The sequence below is a fragment of the Cavia porcellus genome, unplaced genomic scaffold, assembly GCF_034190915.1.
Source record: "Cavia porcellus strain 051 isolate PalLab524CR breed Dunkin Hartley unplaced genomic scaffold, mCavPor4.1 scaffold_29, whole genome shotgun sequence".
NCBI lineage: Eukaryota > Metazoa > Chordata > Mammalia > Rodentia > Caviidae > Cavia > Cavia porcellus.
Genome location: NW_026947512.1, coordinates 19741233 through 19764337, shown reverse-complemented (window position 1 = coordinate 19764337; position 23105 = coordinate 19741233). Strand labels below are relative to the sequence as shown.

General features: G+C 50.7%; 1 protein-coding gene across 1 annotated transcript in view; it reads right to left on the bottom strand.

Moving 5' to 3' along the window:
• Lrrn2 (leucine rich repeat neuronal 2) overlaps positions 1 to 5658 on the bottom strand; it is a 57897-nt gene extending 52239 nt beyond the window's left edge. Inside the window, exon 1 of the mRNA XM_005005888.4 lies at positions 5274 to 5658. The gene's annotated coding sequence lies outside the window, so the exon portion shown is untranslated. The remainder of the gene's footprint in view (positions 1 to 5273) is intronic.
• Between the last annotated feature and the right edge of the window lie 17447 nt (positions 5659 to 23105).

Below are 23105 nucleotides of genomic sequence, written 5' to 3'. Positions count from 1 at the left end.
CTGGGGATGTGGTGACAGGAATTGTCAAGCGAATGGCATGGCACTAGGTTGAGTAAAGCCAGGCAGGAAAACAGTGCACGTGCTGGGAGGTAGGGAGGTGGCAGGTTGTCTGGGCTGTCACGAGGCATGTGAGAAGATGATGTTGAGTCAAGACAAGGGAACACCAGGACCAAGGACTAGGAAGGAGGCCCAGGCCTGGCAGGGTTGAGGAGCACAGAGGAAGCCATCTTTTTCTTCTGATCTGGAAGGATGAGATAACACAGACCTGCTTTTCTCAGGGGACCCGAGCTGACAGCTTCAGGCATTGCCCCGTTCTTCCATCTATTTTCTTCCAAAGAGCTGCCTGGCGAGATGTCTGGGGATAGGAACGCTCGCCCTTGCTCTTCCAGGGATCCAGAAGTTCCAGGATGCCGCCTTGTTAGTGGCATCCTGCTGGCAGCATGATCCTGAGTGTGCTCTCTGCCTCCATCTTCGCATCTCCCAGTGAGTCCCCCTCACGTCGGTCCCAGTCGTCGCCCACGAACACTGACTCTTCTGGGCCAGCCCCCCTGAGGCAGTCAGCTGAGACAAAGAAACAGTGCTGGATCCTGAACAAATATCAGGTCCCACAGGCACAGGAAGAAGGGCTCAGAGAGACCCTTTCTGATGACCTCCAAAAGGAGGTAGCAGCCCTGGCTGGACAAGGGCTAGGTGGAAAATTTCTTCTTGTAGGGAGGCAGGAAAGTAGGCTAGATGACAAGGAAGCCCTGGATTCTGGGCTGGTAAAGGGACAGGACCCCTGGAGTCAGAGGGAAGGGTTAAATCCTTCCCTGGGTCTCTCTTCTGGTAACACTTCTTCAAGCAAGCCTGGATCTCGGCTTCTTCACGTTTAAATCAGGGATAATAAGAGTCCCAGCCTACCTAACAGGGGTGTTTGAGGATTTAGTGAGATAACACTGGTGAAGCACCTGGCTTGGTACCTGGCACATAGTAAGGGCTCAACAAATGCTAGATACTGTAATCTGTGTCATTACAAGGTGAGCCGTGGTAGCCAAGAAACCATTTTTGCCCCAGGAACCCACTGCTTGCTCTTCATCTTGGAACTCTCTTTAAGTCTATCAAACACTGAACAGCAGGGAAGGTGTTGGTGAAAGAAACAGACAGAGACAAATGAAAGTCCAAACCCAGCCTGGTTAACTTCACCTCCTATAAGGCAGCTCCCTGAGGCCAACGGGGTCTCCTAGGGTTTCCCCAACAAGGTCCAGAAGTCAGGGCACAAGTGTATGCACCTCTGAGTTTTCAGCTGAGTCTGTGTGGTGGAAGTGTAGGGGGCCATGCAGCCACACCCAGCAGGGCTGCAACAGGTCCCCTGCCCTGGGGCTGATGTTAGACCAAGGGGTGCGGGGTTGTTCTGGGCAGCTGGCCAGCCCCGCTGGAAGCTGCACTGGGCTGCACTGGGCACAAAGAGACTGAGAGGGATTGGTCAGCGGTGTTAAAGATATCCATGAGGGCCAATTCGTACCCAACATGAGGCCATTTGACATGATTCCTGTGCCCCAGATACCCTCGGCACCAGTGTCCCCAGGTCTGGTACATCTACCAGCCGACTTCTTTTCAAGCCTTGGCCCAAATATTATGTCCTTCTGCAAGCCTTTGCTGTCCGCACACAGAAACAGTCACCCCTGCACACTCTGAACTAGAGCACAGGCCTGGTTTTGTCTACAGGACTGACCCCTCTTTATAACAATAACAACAACACTGATTGAGAGCATTTGCTATATGCCAGATGCTGTTCTGGCTGGCAACGTGTATTACCTTATTTAATCCTCCTGACAAGTGGCATAGGAAACAGGCACAGAGAAGTTGGATGACTTGCCCAATAGCTCCCAGCTATAAGTGGGGGAGCCTGATTCAAATTCAAGGCTCATAGCTCTGGAATCTATACATTTCCTGTGAGTTCCTGAGGGCAGGGCCAACATCTGACTTTTCTGTTTCTGGCACCTAGTACAGTAGGCACTTAGAAAAGATGGGCTGATTGACTAAGCAGGGGCCTGAATGAGACCAATATGGCGCTGCAGGCCAGAGATACCAAGCGCCCAAGCGCACTTGTGGCATTTCTTCCCGTAGGGACGGAGCCACACTGGACTGCAAAGGTGTGTGTGTGTGGTGGGTGTGTGTGTGTGGTGGGTGGGGCGTTGCACCTCTCTTGTGGTTTTTGTTTCCTAGGTACCTTCTGCCTCTCTCTTCCTCCTTATTCCACTGCAGCCTCTGACCATGACCTTGTCCTTCCCTGTAGCTGCCCACCCCATCCTTTGCTGTAGACCTTCCACATGGCCCAGGCTTGCCCTGGGAGGCTGAGAACACGAGTGACACTGACTTGTTAGGTCGGCTATGGACCAAGCTCCTAAGCTAACCCTGAAGAGAAGCGGTGGTTTTCCAGGCCCTCTCCCTGGGTACAGGTAGACTGGGGAAGGGTGGCCGCTGGCCACAGCTTGGCTCACATCTGCTGAAGATCAGAAGGATTCCGTGCTTTTGCTCCCTCCTCCCCAGGGCCCCAACTCCACAGAAAGCCTTCTCTGATCATCTGAGGATGCTTATTCATGCAACCATCGGCAAAGGCTTTTATATGCCAGTTTCCTAAGTGGGGGAGACAGACACACTGCTGCAAGGGTAGGTGAAATGGGAACTCGGGCATAACCAGACAGCTCACCAGATGTCGCAGATCTGAGGGGAAACTGAACTGCAGGTACCGAGTGATTTCAAAACAGAGACTACGTGACCCAGGGCAAGTGGTCCACTGTCTCTGGGTTTTCAACTGTCTCAACCAGAAAATGGGATGATAATGTGGATCTCAGGAAGCTATCAGGAGGATTGAGCAGAATTTTTTATAAAGCTTTTAATATAAACTGGTACATAGTAGGTGCTCAATAAGCAACAATGCATGCTCTCCTTCTCTGAAGCACCAATCTTCTACTCAGTCCCCCAGAAGATGGTGAAATATCAACCGGTACATCCTTTCAGACCACAAATGTCCACTTAAGTGGTGCCAGGAGTATGGAAGGAGATGGCCCTGGCAGATCCAGGGACAGTGGTGTGATGATGACTTACTGGGACTGTTCATACTCCTCCCCACCCCCGGCGGGTCTTTGAGAGAGCCCAGTGAGTAGGTGAGTACAGAACGAGTTAGCTGTCAAGTTGAACCCCAAGTTCAGCTCTGTATGAGACAGAGGTTTGTTTACTGCTGTATCCTCAATTCCCAAAATACTACTAGGCACATAATAAGTGCTTGATAAATAATTGTTGAATGAATATTTTTTTAAAGCGGTAGATTTTTTTTCTCTTCAAATAAAAGAAATGAGGGGATGGGGAGTAAAAAGGGCCAGAGTGAATAGCAAGGTGCAGGGGATTTGATGGAGGCAGTAGAGGAATGCAGCTGCCAGGCACCAACCAGGCTGCTCTGAGAAGGGAAGGTAGCGAAGCCAACAGAGCATGTGCCCAGCGGGAGGACGTGGAGGCCGAGCTCAGGCATGGGCTGCAGTTTACAGGACTAGAGGGGCAAAAGTGGAGGCCGAGGCTGGGGTGGAGGGACGTCTCAGGGAGGTGGGGAATAAGTGATGAGGGACAGCAGTGCCAGGGCAAAGAGAGCTGGAGCTGGGGAGCAAGGAGGGGGAGGGGGAGACCTCAATTTCTGAGGCCCTGAGCCTTTTAATTTCATCCTCTCAACATAATGAGTCCCTATCCTAGGGCCAGAGGCTGCCCTGGGAAGCAAGGGGAGCACCAGAGTCAGTCCAGGGAAGAAAGCAGGTCTGGGGGCCTCAGACCCCTCACTGTGCCCTTCCTGTCCTGTGGGAACAACAGCACCTGGTCAGGAAGGTGGGTCAAGCTACCCACAAGTGACTTTTTCAGGTAGCAACAGGATCTGCAGGGAAGGGGGCCTCGAAGTCCTGGATCCAGCCCTACCTGCCCACGCCCGGTGCTCTGTTTGGGAAGACACTGAAGGAGCAGGGGGCAATGGCAAGAGATGCTGGCCTCCCCTGCAGGGAGAGAACACTGGGCAGAGCCAATCTTGGCTGCGGGGCAGGGGAGCGTGGCGCCTCCATTGTCCTGGGTGCATGAAAAGACCTCGATTGCCCTGTCCCTCACTGATGGTGACCAAGCTAGCAGGGGGCCATCTGACCTGGGGAGGCTGCCTCTTCCACCACCCCACCTCCCGGGTCTTCAGGCAGAGAGCTTGCCAGTCCATCTCTGGCAACCCAGAACTGTGCCCAGCCCACCCCCTCCAACCCTGCCAGTCGCCCAATTAGAAGCTGCATTGGCTTCAACAGATGGGAGCTGCGGCAGCCTGAGGAACACAGCACAAAGCCCAGCTGACATTTTCCTTCCTGTTCCTTCGGTGGGGGAGGAAGGACAGGGACAGAACGATGCCGAGCAACACCCCTAGGGCCCACCCGCGGGGTCTCTCTCTTCTGTCCCTCTGTAGAGTCTCCGCTTGGCCCCAGATACAGCTCAGTCTCCCTCTCTAAGCCGCTCCTTGCTGCGCACCGCTGGTCCGAGCCAGAGCCCACACCGCCCTTCTTCGCCATGCCGGCAGGACAGACGGCCCACCTGTGGCTGGCCAGTTCATGTCTCCTGGGGGTGCTGTGGGAGCCTCAGCGCAGCCCTCCCGTTCTGGTTCCCAGGGCTTCCAGAGCCCCCAGCTGAGCCCTGGGCAGGCCCATCCTCCACCCCACATGTCCCATCCCAGGCTGCAGTCAGACTCCAGCCAGCCACCCAGGGCAGACCCAAGGCCATCGTATGCCCTCTGCAGGACTTCTGACACCCGAGCACTGAGGAGGGGAAAGTCCCCACGCTCTGAACACTGACATCCTGCTGGTCCGCCCCTGGCACGCCCTCCCTAACCTCTCTGCCACCTCTCCGCGCCTCGACAGCTCCAGGGCCCGGCTCTGCCCAGCAACAGTTTGGGGAAGCGCAGGCCTGGCGGGGTTTATGGAGGCCCAGACCCCTCCCCCGCCGCTCGGGTCCAGCCTCAGTGCAGCGGCCGCCTTCTGTTGCATTCTCTAGTCTCCCACTCGCTCCCCTCCTGCTGCCTCTCCCGAGCCGCCAGCCCCGCTGCGGGTATCTCGGCGGCCGACAGGCGCCCGCCCCTCCCCCGACCCCCGCCCGGGTGCGGCGGAGCTGCGCAGCCCCGGGGACCGCGCTGGGCGCCCCAGGCGGCTACCCCTCTCCCGTCGCCGGCAGCCGCGCTAGCAGCCTCGGTGTCTGCGACCCCGGTCGGCCCGGAGCCGCACACTCACCCCGCGGGCGCCGTCCGCCGTCCTGCCACCGCTCGGCTCGCCTGCAGCCCACGGCCGGGCTGGGGACGCCGGTCCGCGCCCTCGCGCCGCGCGCCCAGGCCGGGGAGGCTCGGTGGGCTCCGCTCCGCGGCGTGCACTTAGCCCGCGAGCCGGCTAGGGCGACGTCGGGATGGCCGATGTCCTGCCCCTTCCCCCACCGCTGCCGGAGGCTGCCTGGCGGTGAGGGCAGGACGCTGGCTGCGCCCGCTGCCCGGTGCCAAGTGCGCCGAGTAGGCCCACGCGGCGCCCGGCGCACCTCCGCGCGCCCCTCCTCCCGCTGCTCGCTCGCTCGCTCTCCTCGCTCGCTTCTCGCGGCTCTTCCAACCTCCCCAGCCCACTCCGGTCGGTCGCCTCCTCCCAGCCTGCATGCCACGCCAGCCCCCTCCAGTCCCGCTGCCACGTTAACTCCTGAGTGTCTGGAGGCCCCCTCTGCCTGACACCCCCCCCCGAAGGAGTTGGGTGGGGCCCGATGCTGAAGCTTGAGCTGTCCTTGTCTTTCAAACCCCAGGCGTGGCTGAGGCGAGAAAGGGGCACTGCGCTGGGATCTGACAGGAGGACCACAGGGCTTTTCTGATTCTCCCTCTGACCCTTTCGCCAAGGCCAGGAGGACAGAGGGGAATTTCAGCAGTTTTTAGAGTATGGATGCCACTCGTGGGCATTGGCATGTACCCAGCAGCACATTTTTGCTTTGCATGGTGCTATCCTTGAAAGTTAGCAAAGAACTAAGAGATGTTCTGGCGGGTTCGAATCTGTCTGTGGGCACAGGCACCTCTCACCATAGTGAATGCAGCGGAATAGCCCCTGGGTTCTCATGCCTCTCTGGCATTGCCTGCTGAGGCAGGCAGCTCCAGCGTTCTGGAAGAGTCCATCCTGGCACTGGGTAAAGGATATCTGTCTAGGTAAGGGTGAGGGAGGAACTGGCAAGGCCCCTCCCCTTAGTGAGGCTCGGCTGTGCCTTTCACCCCACAGAGTGGGTGACCTGTAGAAAGGAAAGAAGGAAGGAGAGCAGAGGCCCAGTCTTGCAGGGGAAGGGGGTAGGGTTTGTCAACCACCTAGTGGCTTAGAAAATTTGGGGATTGCTAAGAGTGAGGGTTCAGGAAAGTAGGTCTTCTTTGGGGCAAAGGCTTCAGACCCAGAATGGAAAGGAGCTCAATGATAGGCCGCACCCTGCTGATAGGCTTGCTCAGAGCCTGCAGATCCAGCAATGTGGAGCCCAAGAGGCAGGGAGTCCTGCAAGGCCTGGTGTGCCTAAGCTGCTTTCCTGCACCCTGAGCTTGAACTCAGTGCCTCCAGCCAGACACAGACCCAGCTTTCTCGCCCTGTCTTTTCCGAGGGTGCATGGAGTGGTGACTGCTGTGCCTGAAGGCTTTGTAATACAGGCCTGAAGGTCTGTGTTTCATCACTACAGAAGCATGTGCACTTACATCTATCTAATAAGCACACATTAAGTCCCCATCCAACGGCCCCCACCTCCACCCGCTGTGGGGCATAATGGCCTCAAGGGTCTGAGAGGACCAAGTTGAAACTGCAAGAAATAAATTTTAACATTTCAAGGTAATGGCTGTGCCATAGAAATACAGCAAGAAAATGGCATTATGGGCTCAGGTTATTCATGGAAGGTTTTATAAAGGAGCTGAGCTTCCAGCTGAGCCCAGCTGGAAGGATAGGATTTGAACCAGAAGGGAAAATGGGGCTAGCAAGGCAGGAAAGTGGAGACAAGCAGAGACGAATGAGTTGCCTAGAAGGTAGGAGGCAGGGAGGAAATTTATAGAGTTACTATCAGATGCTGGCTTTTTTACATATATGTCATCTCAGGCTCCATGTTGACTTATAGCCCCACTTAACAGACTGAAGAGTGGAGGCTTGGAGCATGTAGGGAAGTGACCTGATCTACAGGCTGAATCAGTTCCCATGTTCGCAAACGCTGGCTGCACTGTAGACTCACTATGAAAGTGGAAGCTACTAATGAAGGGCCTGAGGTGCCAGGCACAGCAGGTTAGCTGTGGCCCAGTGCATGCGTGATTTGAGATGAGAGGCAGGCAGAGCAGAGGCCAGGGAGGTGGCTGCTACAGGGACAGAGGAGGGGCAGTGAGAGTGCAGAGCAAATGTCATGGGCCTTGGAAGGAAGCCTTGGCAGAACTCAGGGAGTGAAAATGTTCACAAGCTGATTTGAAGCTTTTGAGTCTGAGCATTTGAGTCCTTTGTCAAGATAGTAGAGCTATCTTTCCAGCCAGAAGGCGGATGTCAGCATAGAGACTGAAGGGGAAGGAGGGGAGCTTGCCAACACCTCAAAGCCGGGCGCCTCACCGTGTGCCCCACCTTCCCGTACCTGTGCACAAGGCCTAGCAGGTCTTACCGAGGCTGAGGCGGCCCCACGCAGCACCACGATGAGACAGGGACATCACAGCACAGCCCAAAAGTTGATTATTGAAGGAATGTTTACCAATAGCTGGTCCCTGAGTGGCAGATCCCCCTGCCCCCACTGGGTGAGGCACTGGGGAATTTTGTCAGCTACAGAAGAGTCTGGGGGAAGCCTGCTCTTGGGCTGACTTCAAATTATGATAATTTTTGGAGACCAGGAAATTGCATAGTTTTACAGTTAGAGAGACTTGAGTTTTAAATTCAGCTTGTCCATGTACCCTGTTGCTTTAGGAAAAGCACTAAATCTCACTGAACTCTGATTCTCTCCTATGTTAAGAAATATTAATTCAAGCTAGACATTGTTCACGCATCTGTAATCTCAGCTACTCTGGAGGTTGAGGCAGGCGGATCACCAGTTCAAGGCCAATCTGGGCCATTAGTGACATCCTGTTTCAAAATTTAAAAAATAAATAAATAAAAAGGGCTGAGACTGTAGCTCGCAGGTAGAGTACTTGCCTAGCATGCATAAGCCCCCAGGTTCAACCCCAGGACTGCCAGAAAACCTTTTTTTTTTTTTAAATTCAAGTAATAGAAGTTGACATTTATTGAGCACCTGAAAGGGTAATGATTTCATTTATGCATCATCTCCCTGAGAACTTCACCAGCTCTAGGACTTGGAAAATAGGAGAAAAGCAAGGTCAAAACCAGGCATGGTCCCACAACACCTGTACTCCAGCACTTGAAGCCTGAGGCAAGAAGATTACCATTGTGAGTTCAAGGCCAGCCTGGGAAAATTAGGAGATGCTGTCTCTAAATAAATCCAAATGAATAAAATAAATGAAACAGCAGAAACAAGGTCAACATTCACAAGTAGTACATAGTAGAGCTGAGACCTAGACTCAAGGCCATCAGAATGCAGAGTCTAAACACAAAACCAATTCCTGGTTATGCTTATTTAGGGTGAGGGCACCACAGGGATAGGAATTCAGACTTACAGATGCAAATATCTGGTGGTAAGCTCAGTGCCTGGTGCATAGTGCATCTCAGCAACTGGCAGCTGCACGTCTTAGCCCAGCTCCCATGGCTACTGTTCAGAGCCAGACACTTTCCTAGGCAAAGCTGGGGAGTCAATCCACAGTCCTTTGAAAGCTCTTAGGTAATTACTCAGAGGATTTATTGGCCCTGTTATTGACCTTTTGTCTTCCAAGTTTAATCTCTGGGCTTAGCCAAACATAATGTCTTGCCAGGAACCCAGGACTCTGTGACATCAGAGTGTCTTGAGAGAAGGATGGCAGGACAATACACCCTCAGAAATGTCCTGGTCTCAACTGCACTGGGCTCTTCAGAGCGGGTGTCTGGACGCTGAGTTTGTCGCTGTGCTGTTTATGGTGGGGGCTGTGAGAGGAGAAACCTGGAAGGAAGCTGGGGGTATGGTGGGCCAATCTTTGGGGGATCTTCCATGTTGGATGTAGTCTCTGCCAGCCTCCAGCTCAGGACATGAAGAAGAGGGCCTTGGTAGTCCCAGCAGTGACCTAACTCACAAGGGTAGCCCCAGGACAATGATCTTCAGACATCAGAGTCACCTAGAGAACATGCAAATCCTACCCAGAGGCAGGTTGTATAGCTCTCCAGCCTGCAATGGATAAACTCCCTAGGTGACTCTGACTCAGGTGACTGGATGGACTTTGCTTTGAGACATGCTGGGGGGGGGGGAGAATGCATACTACTCCCCCACCTTTTCCTGCCTGGGCCCTGAGCTTTGTCCCCTAGAGCAGTAAGAAACAAGGAACAAGACACACAGAAGCACATGGCCAGAGAAGCTGATGCATTTTAAGTGTTGGGATGTCTCACTTGGGGGAAGGTAAGGAGTGTGTACATTGGCCCTGGAGGCTGGGAGCTGTAGAGTGTTCTAGGTAGGGAGGGAAAGCCAACTTGCAAATGCTGGGAAGCTTTTTTATGTAAGCATTTCTGATAAACTGAATGATGAAGAGAGGTTAGGAGAAAGGGACCCGAACTTGCAAGACTTGTGTAAGTTATTGTGATCTTCTTTTAGTGCTTAATAAACATCACCATAGGAACTGATTTTATATTTACAATATTGAAAGTTCCTTTCCCCCACAAGACTTGGATCTTCCTCTGGCCCCTGTCTTCAGGAGCTCCCAAGAACCACAGACACCCTAGAAACACAGAGAATCAGAGAGGCAGGAGGACACACACTGCAGGTGGCAGAGCTGCGTAGAACTGCAGGGAGTCCCCAAATTTATCTTGGATTATATTCCTGGAAAAGGCATTGCAGGTAAAAATGATATGGGATGAATCGTTTCTGCCCAGAAACAATGTGATAGTGGAAATTACATTCCTCACCAAGGTCCTGGTACCCAGCATTTTATAGGCATAAGCATAAATACCATATTTAAGCAACTGTAAATGATACATCTGTACTTTGTATTTCCTAAGTTGAATCTGAGTATCTAAAACAGTTAAACTGGGCAATATGGTAACCAAGTCCCATTCTGTTTGGCTTAACATATTAAGGCAATTCCTTAGGAAATACTATTTTTCTGGGGTGGGGGGAAGAGAGTATGGAAAAGACTAGGGCGTTTTCTCCCCCCCCCCCCATACAGACCCATATGGATAAAGAGGGGGCTCTAGAGGCCTGAAGTTGGGGTTCTGTGTTGCATGTCACACTGAAAACAGACTAACCAGTTGCCTTGTGAGTAGCACACCTAGCCAGCTCCAAACTGTGTATCTCTTAGGTCAAGGGTGCCACAAACACACCATAAGAGACATCTGAGAGGACTTGGAGTAACTCCACTGGAATGCCCCTTGGAATTCTGATCTAGAAGGGGTTTCTGGAAGAAGAAATTCTTTAGGAGATGCTGGGAGTCAGGAAGAATAGCCAGGCTTCCAAAGACAACTGTCCCAGGAATCCTCAATTTTGACTTCTGACCCACCTCTCAAAAACACAGACTCCCACGAATATGTTGTCTCTAAGTAATCACTACCCATCTCTCTCAGTTTTGATGATTTTATGACATGGGTGAGACCCACTAGGGGTTGTGGCAAGCACTTTTAAAATCATGAAATAGCATAGGAATTTGCTTCATGAATACTTTTGTTCCGGTTTCACATAAACATAGATATGGGCACTAAATCATGGTGTTCCGTGTACTGTGTATCTTTCCAGGAATCCACCAAACCTTGCATTTTTTTCAAACCCTACAAATAAGATATACACGAGGCATCCCCCTTGTTGAGAATAAACTATTTACTCAAATGCAGACGTTATACTGTGCATTACTTCTGTGGACTGCCTTCTTTTCCAACCAGATTTTATTTACTTCTGAACATTTCATTTCTGAAATGATTCACAGGACAGAGATGCTGGGACTCTGTCTCCTGACCTTGGCCCTCCTTTTTTGTGCTGTCTCTGACTCTTGTATTCCCCTTCTTATTTTCTCTCCAAGGAGGAAGTCTTTGTGGTCTCACTTCCAATATTTGAATTAATTCCAAGACCTTAGGGCTTGTAGGGTTCTCCACAGACCACTCCCGAGATTTGTCCTGGTAGCTCCCACCTGGTTCTATTTTTGTTTTCTATATTGCTGTTTCTAAAACTATACCTGGCCAAGAGCCACATTGGGGGCCGAATACGATGCAGATTCCTGGATCCTACTCAGTCTGCCTGAAGTGAGGCTCAGACTACATTTCTGACCAGTACGCTGAGCAATTCTGATGCAGCTGTTTTGAGGACCACACTTGGAAGAGCACCATTCCTCAGCCACTGCTCATCAGCTCCTTCCTGAAAACTTCCTCCCATTGCATTTGATTCTAGCTCTGCTCCATTTCCCTTCTGTGGGAATATGCTTGCGTTATGCTACTTCAGGCGTATTTGTGATCTTTTGCATTTTGTCTGAAAACTTACTTTCTCTGGGGACCCGGGCCTCCCTAGTAAGTGATAAACATTCCCAAGGAGATGTATCATTCATTACCATGTTTCCAGAGTGCCCCGTGGAAGTGCTTGCCCATGGCAGACTTCCCATAATCTCTCCCTGCACAACACAGAACCTTTCCCTGTATCCCACTGTCCCCCAGGCCCTAGTGTCTGGATAAGGGTCCCCACCCAGGAGTGCTCAGGGCACAGGTAAGTGAGTCATTTTCCATGACTTGGCTCTGTTTGACAAGCTGAGAGAGAAGGAGAAGTGCATAAACCATTGAGTCCAGGTTCCCCCAGGATTGCAGATTCACCAGGGGCTGTTACCTCTCAGAAACACAACCAGCAGCTGCTGCCGAGCAGTCAGTCTGGAACTCAATGAGGGAAACTGGTACCTGGGCCCAAAATGGAGAGGGCTGCTGAGAAGCTGCCTGTACCTGCAGGAGCCCCAGAGGACTGGCTCCTTAGCTTCCAGCTCCAGGTACCCCCTGCAGGGGAGCCAGCTGGGACCCAGATCTGAGACCCAGATCCTGGCCGTAGGCCTCACACTGCACATGGTAGGGAGGGCCGAGGATCAGGTGACCTGACAAGTCTGTTCCAAGCTGGATTGGTTCTTCTGGAAGAGCCCAGCTTACTCCACACTCTCCTGTCCCAGGAGCTGCCTGCATGATAAGCAACTGGGTAAAATTGGCCTGAGCCCCTATTCTGCATAGACACATCTTGTGTGTCATCCTGATCAGCTCTAATGAGGATCACAGTGGCTTGACCCCCAGCTAGGAAGAACCCAAAACTGGTCTCAGTCCCATGTCCTCCAATTTCGAGTCCACTGGGGTTTTTAGGGGATTTGGGTTTTTTCCCTTTCCCTTTTGCCTTCTAAGCTCTCTTGCTTCTTAAGGAAAAGAGATCCCACAATCCCCCAAGAGCTATCTGTCAAAGGGATTAAAATTGTGACTGTGGGAAAGCTCATCCTTCTATTTTATCCTGGCATCTTACTCCAGGTCACAGTCCTCCCTAGTTTAACTCCAGGGGATGTGGAGAACTGCCCATCACTGGCCACCAGTCTCTGTCCATGGGCACTTGGGCATCTCTCATTCCTGAAGGCTCTTCTGCTTCTGTTCGGATACATTTGCCTAGCTCCTTTGCTGGGGATTTTTCTTTTCTAGCAGAAGGAAAGTTAATTAAAAGAGAAGTTAGAAGGCAAAGAGAGGAGGAGGAGGAGGAGAAACTCACCTCCCTGAATGGAGAGAGACTGACATCTTGAAGATGAGAGATGGGGGAGTGTGACCCCTAAAATGCTGGGCAGCTTCTTTGCAGGCCACAGACTGGGACCGAGAGTCCAGGTTCTCTGGCCACTGCAGTGTCCTTTTGCATGAGTGGATAATGGTTCAGATTCTTCAGGAACCCAGGCCTCTGCCTCTGCCTGGGTGAGTCCTACCCAGAGGGAAGTAGGGTAAAATGGCCTCTAGAGAGAGGCACCTTGCCCACAGAAGAGTGGGATTTCCAGATTCTAGATAGGCAAGCTGAAAGCCAAAGACCTGGCCCACTTCCTCTGCACCCTGCAGCTTCGGGTTTAGGTCCCCACACCACGAGTGTGGGCTGGACTGGGTGACTAATGCATGTCATTTTCAAGCTGCTCTCTCTGCACAGAAAAGCACATTGGGATCCAGGTTTTAATTGTGTGTGATTTTAGCTGAGATGGCGTTAATTTATTTCCTTTGCTACTTCAGCGCTTCCTCCTCTTCCATCATGGAGAAATTATCTAGAATGTATCTTTTTTTCTTAAGGACAAAGAGAAGGCGCTGATGTGGCTCCTTTTCCACTGATTGAGGCTAAGGACATTTTAGGGGCTCCCAGATGCTTTAGAATGTGGACACTCTGGTTTCCCACTTCCTGTCCTCTGCTCTTCCGTGACTGCCGCATGACAGGGAAGGCTTCCTGTTGCCCACAACTCTGGGAAGACCACAGACAGCTCCCGCATGGACAATAGCTCCAGTGCCTTATTTCTTGGTCAGTCTTGCCAGGACAGGAAACAGCCCAAAACCCACAAAGGTCTTCTTGAAGGAAGAGAACAGCAAGCGAGAAGCATCTAAGGCCCTGTGACAGGTGCACTCAAGTGGCTTTTTTTGTTTTGTTTTGTTTTTGATTTTGAGACAGAGTCTTGCTTTATAGGCCAGGTTGATCTCAAACTCAGGGTGATCCTTTTGCCTCAGCTTCTTGAGTGCTGAGAGTATAGGTGTGGACCCCATGCCTGGCTGAAGGTGACTTTAGTTGAGATAGATCCTATCATTTGAGAAAGGATGTAGGAACAGGATGAATCTTACAGTGTGAAGGTAATATAACGTGTTCAGCACTCAACAAGGAGCTCAGTGTGTTACCATTGTTCCTAAGGTCCCTGGCACCCTGGTACCTTCTCCACGACCTACCGCCTGCTGTCTGGTAAGAAGCTTTGGCTGGTGAGATGCTTTTTCTTCAGATACCCTAGGTCTTGGCAAGATCTCATCCCCCAACACCCTCTTGTTTGACAGACTTACTTTACAAATGTGACCAGCTGCCTAGATGCTGGCTTTGTTTGCTTTGGTGGAATAGCTATCAGAGCTCCTGGGCACTCAGTAGGGCCTCAGCAAATGTTTATTGAAGGAGAGAGGAAACAGCCCAGTGTGTGCCACTTGGGAGCCCCAGCAGGTGGGTGATTGGAATCTGCAAGAGGCCCATAAAACTCCTCAGTGAACCCTTAAGCCTCTTTGATTGCATTTTTTATGCACAGGACTCTGATTTACCAGCACTTTATTATGGCTTGAAATCATTCTGAGACGCCCATCTTTCTAGCATGGTTAAGGGTTTATTGGAGGCCAGTATCACTTTGCTGATTAAAATTTGTTTCTGTGTTTTCCCTAAGTTGCCTCAAATGGAGTTCAGGTAGCCCTTCCTTCCAACTGGCTTTGGTCATTTCCCAGCTTGTCGGCTCCAGCCCCAGTCTCTGCAGGGCAAGGACATCTTCCTTTCTCAGCCAAGGTCCATCTAAAGCCTAGTGGCCACTTCCAATGGAGACCCCATGGTTCCCCAAAAGTAGCTAATCTCTTTGTCCTCTCATTCAGTTTCTTAAAAATAAATGGACTTGTTGTATGACTCTGCAATCCCTCTCTTAGACATGTACTCCATATTCACAAGAAAACCACACATAATTGTACATGGCAGCCTTAATTGTGATAGCCCCAAACTAGAAATAGTAGAAATGTCACTCAATAGGTGAGTGATCAGACATACTGGTACATCCATGTGAGCAAGTCCCACTCAGCGACAGTAAGGAACGAACTCTGGCTACATCAGCTTGGCCAGATCGCAAGGGCATTATGCTGAGTGGAAAAAAATATTTTTCAAAGGTCATACACTGCATGATTCCATTCTTATGACATTCTCAAAATGAGAAATTATACACGGGAAGGAGGGACAGATCAGCGAGTGCCAGGGCTTGGGGAAGAGGAGTGTGGTGCAACTGAATGTGTGACTGGAATAGTTCTGGGTTGATCATGGTGATAACATGAATCCTCACATGTAATGAAAGTGAACAGGACTAAACACACCCACACCCACACACACACACACCCACACACACCCACACACACACACACACACACACACACACACACACACAAACACACACAACGCATGGGTTCAAAATTGGTGAAACCCAGAACAGGTCCTGTGAATTGTATCAACATCCATTTCCCAGTTTTGATAATGATTGTATTATGTTGTGTAAGATGATTTACCATTGGGAAAAACTGGGTAAAGAGTACAAGTGTCCTTTCTCTGCTATTTTGTAGAAATATAAATCTATAATCATGTTAAAAATTAAAAACCTTTAACTTTTATGTTACTATGTTCACAGGCTCAGGGTCTGCCTTTGACCTCTGGCATGGTATTTGGGGTAGGGGCGTGGAAGGGTGAGTCTCCTGGCAGCCCCAAATATTAGGAATATAGCCAAAATGCTTTAGTTCTCCTTCTAACCTACAATGAATCCATTTTCTCCGAATCATCCTTATCTCATTTGGGAGCTCTGTATATTTCCAGCCTCTGCCTCCTCTTGGGGGTATTGTATTCTAAGTGGATTATCTATCCTGTGAAGCAGGACTATAAACTTACTTCATCTATTTGTTTATCCTAAGCCTAATCAGCTTCACCTTCAAGTCTGAGGAAGACCCAGAATTCAATTACCATGGCACTCGTGTTCTGCTGCTGCTGTATGTTGGAGCCAAGGCTGCATTCCCTGAACCCACACTGTGTTCCCGGGGACGCCAGGCTCTGCTCCGCAGTTGGCACGGAGTATCTAGCACTGCTCGCCCTGGTGGGGGCGGGGGAAGAGCTGAAAATCTTTCTATTATTTGATTCACTTAACAGTTCTCATCTGCTCCCAGCATTAGTGGCCTAGGGACTCAGCTCAGTCACCTCTGCCTGACTTTCTTGAAGAGAGAGATGCAGGTAGCTCCTTGCTCCCATCCAAGCAATCCCCCACACTCACCTGGGCCCCCTGCCCCCATTTGCCTCTGACCTTCCTCATAGGGGCTTCCTGTAAGGTAGATGATTAGCCAGCAGTGTGTCCTATCCTTCTCCCTGTCTCCTTACAAATCCCTGGACAGAGCCCTCATGGTGCAGACAAAGGACACTGGGTCCCTGCAGTGGTTTAGGGTGGAGTTTATGTCACAGGGAGCAGGGGTTCCCTGAATCTATCTCTGTTTCACATTTCTGGTTTGTTTGTTGGGAGAGTTTGGCCACAGCCAGACACAGGACATCACCTGAGTTGCCTGGCAAAAACTTAGAATCTGAGTCCTTGCTCCCTGCTTCCTATGGGCCAGCTCTGAAGGGCTGAACCTTGAGTCTTTGGCTCTCCTGAGAGCATCTTTGCCTTTCAGTGTTCTGGCACTTTGGAGCACCAGGTCCACATGCCAAAGGGTCAGCTCCATCCAGGGGTGGGAAGGCCAGGCCTCTGGGGATAGGAAATCTGGGCAACACTGTGGGAAGACGGGGAAGCATTCCTAAGGGCCTAAACACCCTACACACCTGCACACACATGATGAACTTAGAAATGCTTCTTCCTGCCTTCTACCGTGTGTGTGTGGGCAGGACACAGAGGGTGGGACCTGTCTGTACCACTTCCTGGCCCTATTGACTCTGGATGAGCCTTGCACCAACTCTTAGCTTCCATGCTTTTATCTCTAAATAAGAGTGATGGATAGTATCTAGCTCATAGTGTTGCCATGGGCACTGGGAGGGAATGTATGTAAAGTACACAGCCTCAATAAATGTGAATTATTTTGATAGTGCTGATTGCAATGACAGTAACTATGAATGTTTTGTATTATTCCATGTGTGTCCCTCATGCTTCAATTCAGGCACCAATTCCTCTAAAAAAACCTCATGTCACTCTACAAGGATGGACAAACGGCCTTTCTCTGAGTACCCTAATATCCCATAGAGTCATGTCTTGGTAACTAGGGCCACCTGCCTACCTCCCGCAGGTACCAGAATCTGAGGTTACTCGAGTATCTTATACAAAATACACAGCATTGGCATTTAACCTATGCACATCCTCCTGTATGCTTTAGAGTTTTGCTGTTGTTATTATTATTATTACTTTGTAGTGCTGGGGCTCAAACCTAGCCCCTTGCACATGCTAAGCAGAGCTCTACCTCTGAGCTACCCCCCCCATCCCTCCTATATGCTTTAAATCATGGCAGGATAATTTGTAACACCTACAACAGTGTAAATGCTCTTCAAGTCACTCTTATGTAATATTGTTTAGGGAATAACAACAAGAAAAAGTCTGTCCATTGTTAATACAGGTATGATTTGTTTAAAAATGTAGTTTCTGTCTGTGGTTGGTTGAATCCACAGACATAGTGCTCATGGATCTCCAGGGCTGACTGTTCTTGTCCTCCTCATATTATTCTTAGCCAGTGAGATCTTATTCCCTTCTGTATCACCAAGGTAGCTGCTTGAGAAATATTTACTGAATGAATGAATGAATGAATGAATGAATGAATATGTGAGTGAAAAGCCAACATGTAAATGTGGGACTTAATAAGCCCTCTGACAATAATCTTGCACCTGGGTCCTCGCTCATTCTGGAATGCCTATCCTTGTCTCCCCATGGCCCGATAACTTGTGCATCCTTAAAGGTCTATCTGGAGCTTCTGGTCCTCTGTGAAGCTTTCCCTGATTGGGTCCCATCCTGAGACTCTTCCTGAGTTGGAGCTCAGATGAGACTTCTTTGGACTCAACAGATTTTTGCAGCTAACAGTCAGAGGAATCGCTCAGGAGGTCAAGAGGGCAGGGAGTGCCACTGGCAGGAGGAGGCACAGAGTGCTGCTTCCTCATACCTTTGAGATAAAAATGTTGGACAAATTACTTTCTCTCACTGTTAAGGTCCTAATCTATTCTAACAGCAAAAAGTGCCTACTTCAGGGGGCCAAGTGCTCGTAGAGTCCTCGATGCACAGCAATGTTAGCTACTGTGATTGTTCTATCTTCTACTACTTCCTCTCCATTGAGCCACCATCTACCGAGTCCATTCCATTGCCTGGCACCTTCTGCCTTCTCAGCCAGATCCTGTAGAGACCCAAAAAGCAAAGCAACATGGCTTGTTTACATATGAAGAAACTAAGACTCAGACATGCTGGTGCATGCCAAAGGTCACAGAACTGGAGATGGCAGCTAGGCAGGCAAGCCCAAAGCTGTCTGACACCAAACCCACAGCTAGTATATAATTCTGGAGACAGCACAAGTCCTCTATGCAGAGGGATTTCATAGTGGGTGGGTCTAGAGGGCCTGAGCTTTGGGTGACTCTGAAGAGAGGGCATTCTTGACCCAGGGCAGAGGCCAGAGCTGCTCATCTGTGCTGAGTCATAGCAAACAGGACTCAGTCACTGAATAACCACGGCTTACCCTGCTTTGTGCAGTTTGAAACAGCCGTCTCCTCTTCTCCAGCCAAGAAACTCCGTCTGCAACACTCAGCCCCCATGGCAGCTCCTCTGCTATACATTCCCAAGCACCCTTGGAAAAGCCATCACTCTGCCCTGTGCTCCTCCAGTTTGATGGGTGAAAGGCTGTGCCTTGGCATTCAGCGCTGCAGAGACTTTGCGAGGCTCCCCCCTCACCAGGTACACCACATGTTCCAGGCCCAGCACATGAGCTGCCAACTTCCCCAGCCGGTGCCTGTGAGAGTTGTCAGTGACAGTGTCAGGATGGGTTCGAGCTCTTCCCTTGTGGTCTCCTCACTCTCACACCTGCCCATGCCCCTCTGAGTGCTCTTGTCCCCTTTCCTTCCCAGAGTCACTCAGTCCAATCCCTTGCATGCTTGTCAGTCCCCTGTGCACTGTCGGACTGGCCCAGAAGTGATGAGAAGGGGACGCCAGAACAACATAAAGTATCACACCATGGATGACAGGATTCGCACACCATCCCCTACAAAAATCAAAAGGGCCCTGACTCGGTTCTGTGCTAATCTGGCCGGCCCATGCAATGCAGACCATGAGGCCCGCGGTGGGCCTCGATTCCTGGGCAGGATCTGGTTCTAAGGTGTTAACAGTAGCACTGCCTTCTTCCTGCCACATGTGGTCCTTGGCACGAGGGTGTGGCTGCTGAGGTGGGCACATAAAGAGCAGGAGAACAGCCTCCAGGTCCACCAGCCAGAGCCTGGAGAGGCCTGCACAAGTGCCCCTTCCTCTGAGGGCCTTGCAGGGGTTTTCCCTGAATGGCTCCCAGACAGACAGCAGCTTCTGCTCCCTGCCAGCTTCCTTGAATGTCTCCTGCCTCTGGGTGCCCCCAGGGAATCACTTTGGAGGTCCACCCCTGGGGACTCCATTCCTCAGCCACTCAGACAGAGGCCCTGACGGCTGCAGGCAGCCTGGGAAGGTTGAGGTGGAGGGGACATTTTTCCTCTGGCTACTTTATTTCTTAGGTTTGTGGCTACCTGATAACAGCAGTAAAAAAGAGCTTATAAATTAGACACCAGCTGTAAACTTCAGGAGCATCTTTGACACAAGAAGCTGCCGGCTTCCCCAGGCAGGTCAGGGCTCCCCTTCCCAGCAGCCTAGGCCCAGGACAGGGCAGGGCAGGGCAGGCCAGGCAGGGTTGGCATCTCTCATTTGGTGCTTCCTCCATCACAGAAGGACCAGTGAGCTGCTGCGTGCTCCTGGGAGACTCTTCAAACAGAGAAATGTTTATGTCTTTCCAGGGTGGTTCAAATTACAAGCAGGAGCTCAGGGAAAATAAACCAAGGGATACAAAGTAGGGTGTTTTTTTTTTTCTTTTTTTCTAAAGCTTGATTTAAATCAGCTTCTAGAAGACCTTAAAGGAGGCCAGTGGTGAGCAAGCCCCCCAAGAAGGGGGCAGGCGGGGTACTCTATACAGGGCTCCTTTATAATGCCAGGATCAGTTTCCGGGTTTGCACAGTGGCCTCTCTCTCCCAGCATGTTCAGAAGGAAGGGGCCCTGCAGAGCTGAGGACAGTAAGGTGGCCCCAGGCTGCCTACCCTGGGGGCAGTCACCACAGCAGGTGACTGCCCCAGGCGGTAGGGCCTGCTCTGCCCCCTCTTTTGGCCAGTTCACTTTCCTGCTTCACGCCCTACAAGAGCCTTGGGCCCTAGGTCAGAGCCTGTGGGGTGTAAGACAGTCGCTTAGTAGTGCTCAGTGCCAGACTGGAGGCAGAGAGGATCTTGGGATACAACTCACCAGATACAGGGGACCTGAGAATTCAGTTGCTGGACTCCACACAGCTGTTCTGACTCAGCACCCCAGTTCTGTTCCTCCCTCATTGCATTCCCCCGCTGGCTGGGCTGTGTGAGGCTCCCACAGCTGGGCTGTTACTTTGCATTTGTTTATGTGTTTTTCTTCACGGTGTGACTGTGTTAAATCATTGTTTGAGTCTCTTGCCCACACAAGGACAGCTTGGAGGGAGGAATTGGGGCCACTTCTAGATCTGGAATTCTGCTCTAAGACCAATGCCTGGGTGCCACAGGTAGGGAGAGGACTCTCAGGACACCCAGGGAGAGGGCAACCATACTTATGTGGGTGTGCGTGCATGTGTGTGTGTTCACATGCATGTATGCAAATACATGGATGCTGTGAGTAAATACAGCACAAAAGTCTAGAGGGGGCTGTTTTATTCTAGGCATTTTAGCTTTTTTCTTATTTGTTTATCCCACACAACAGCTTCCCACACAAATTATCCTGGCCTAAGCCCAGGAGGCCTAAGAAAGTCAGGGATATATGGCTCAGTGGCACAGTGCCTGCCTGGCAAGTGTGAGGTCATGAGTTCGATTCTGGGTACCAAAGCAAACCACACCAACCAACAAACAAAAAAGACAAGTTTCAGGGTCAATGGCAGACCTGTTGTGCCTTAGACTGGTGAACTGCAAAGCAATGTACCGCCTTTCTTTGATAAAAGATGACATTCCTGGCCCACTGGAAACAGCCAGGAAGTACAGCCATCTTTGGGAGACAGTTTTCAGGAAGCTTCCCAAAGATACCAAAAATCCATGGGTGCTCAAGTCCTTTATGTCAAATGACATAGTATTCACTAGTATGTGAATACTAGTATGTAATTTACTAGTATCCTCCCACTTTCAATAACCTCTAGATGATTTATAAAATAATGTAAATGCTGTATAAACAGTTGTGATACTGTGCTGTGTAGGGAATGTCTTTACAAGTTCAGCATAAACTCAAATTTGTTAATGGAATTTTATTTTTTATTTTTTTATATTGGGGGTTGAACCTAGGGTCTCATGCATGCTAGACAAGTTCTGTAGCATTGAGCTACACCCCTAGCCATTTTTTGTTTTTATTTTGCAACAGAGTCTGGCCTTAAACTTGGAATCCTTCTGCCTCAAACATCTGGGTAGCTGTGATTACAGGTGTGGACCACTATGCTCAGCTGGAATAATTTTGATATGCCCTTGGTTTGGTGCACAGATGTAGACACCATAGGTAAGGAAGATCAGCTGTGCTGTGTCAAATCCAATGAGCTGTGTGGCTTTGACAGGTTGCTTAACCTCTCTGAGTTCCGAGTTTCCTGTGATACTGTTATGAGATCCTAGGTGAGAACGCACTCTGAAGAGACAGAGTACTTAGAATGTCTTAGATTCTAAGACGACCATGACCTTCTGTCTGATCAACGGGAGCAGACTGAGGCGGATGCAGAAAAAGGCCAAGTTCTCCCTCAGTGCCAGTCCTTGCCTCCCACGGTGCCTGCTGGCCCTGGCCTCCTACCCGTCCTTCTTGTGGGCAGTGGCGGGGGTGTGAGAAGCCCTGATCCAAGTGTCTCTATAGACTCCCCTAAATTCATGCAGACGACATATAAACAGAGCAGTGTCCCCTCTCCATACTGCTTAAGCACTCATGAACAGGCACACACACACAAGCACACGCCCCTCGCTCTTGCGCAAGCCAGTGAGGTCATGTATGTATGTGCACACACATAGCCCCTGATGCTGCCGCTGGAGGCATCCTGCCCCTACTGCCCAATGTACCTAGGAACTCATATTTTCACACAGTGTGGGGTCCTGGAGCAGAAGTGAAGGTTCTTGGGGTGACAGCCCCTCATGTTGCCACTGTCAGCCATGATCTGAGATCCACTGAGATAACTGAATGTAAATCTGGATCTATTTGTAGAGGTTTCGTAAGCCAACCTCCCTCTGTGGAGCCAGGATGACGTCTAGGATACCTTTAGCTATCTTCTGTTAGTGTAATTGTCCTCAGTGCAGGGGCTCCTTGGTGTTAGCTGCCCCCCACAGAGATAAGGGTCTGTGAGCTTCATGAAATATGGCTATAGGCCACTAGGTGACTTTACAACACGAAGATTTCTATTTTAGCAGGGTCTGAGGGTCTAAGGGACCCTTCCTTACTCCTGAACTTTGGTTTCAATTCTGAAGAACTCAGAATTCTTAGCCAACCTGCCTAGCGCCAGACTTTCAAGCTGACCTGCACCCTCCCTTGCAGACCCAGCTCTGGGGCCATCACACACAGATGTTCCAGCAACTCTGGGAGCCCCAGGAGCAGAGACCCGGCTGTCTCACCTGCCACACATTAATTAGTACACAGTCAGTTGGAGAGTCAGGAGAGATCCTTCAGTTTTGGCTTTGGGCAAACTATGAGTGATGGAGTGCTGAGAATCCCCCAACTTCCCCAGGGGTTGGAATCGCATTGCTGTAGGTTGTACACAGGTTGGCTAGGGTGCAACTCTACTCTCTTTGCCTGACATTCTGTTCCTGCAGCCAGGAGGAGGTATGGTGTGATTGGTGGGATCCCTGAGTGTTGGAAGCATGTGAGTGACTTGCACCCCATGGTACTGATGATGCTCACATCTCTCTGCTCTGCTTTTGCCATAGCAGGAAGACAAAGATCTAAACCCAAAGCCTTCCTTGCCTCTGTCCCTAATGTAGTATTTTCCCACCTGCTCCTGGCTTTTGATCAATTCAAATAGAGACAACACAGGTCGGGGAAG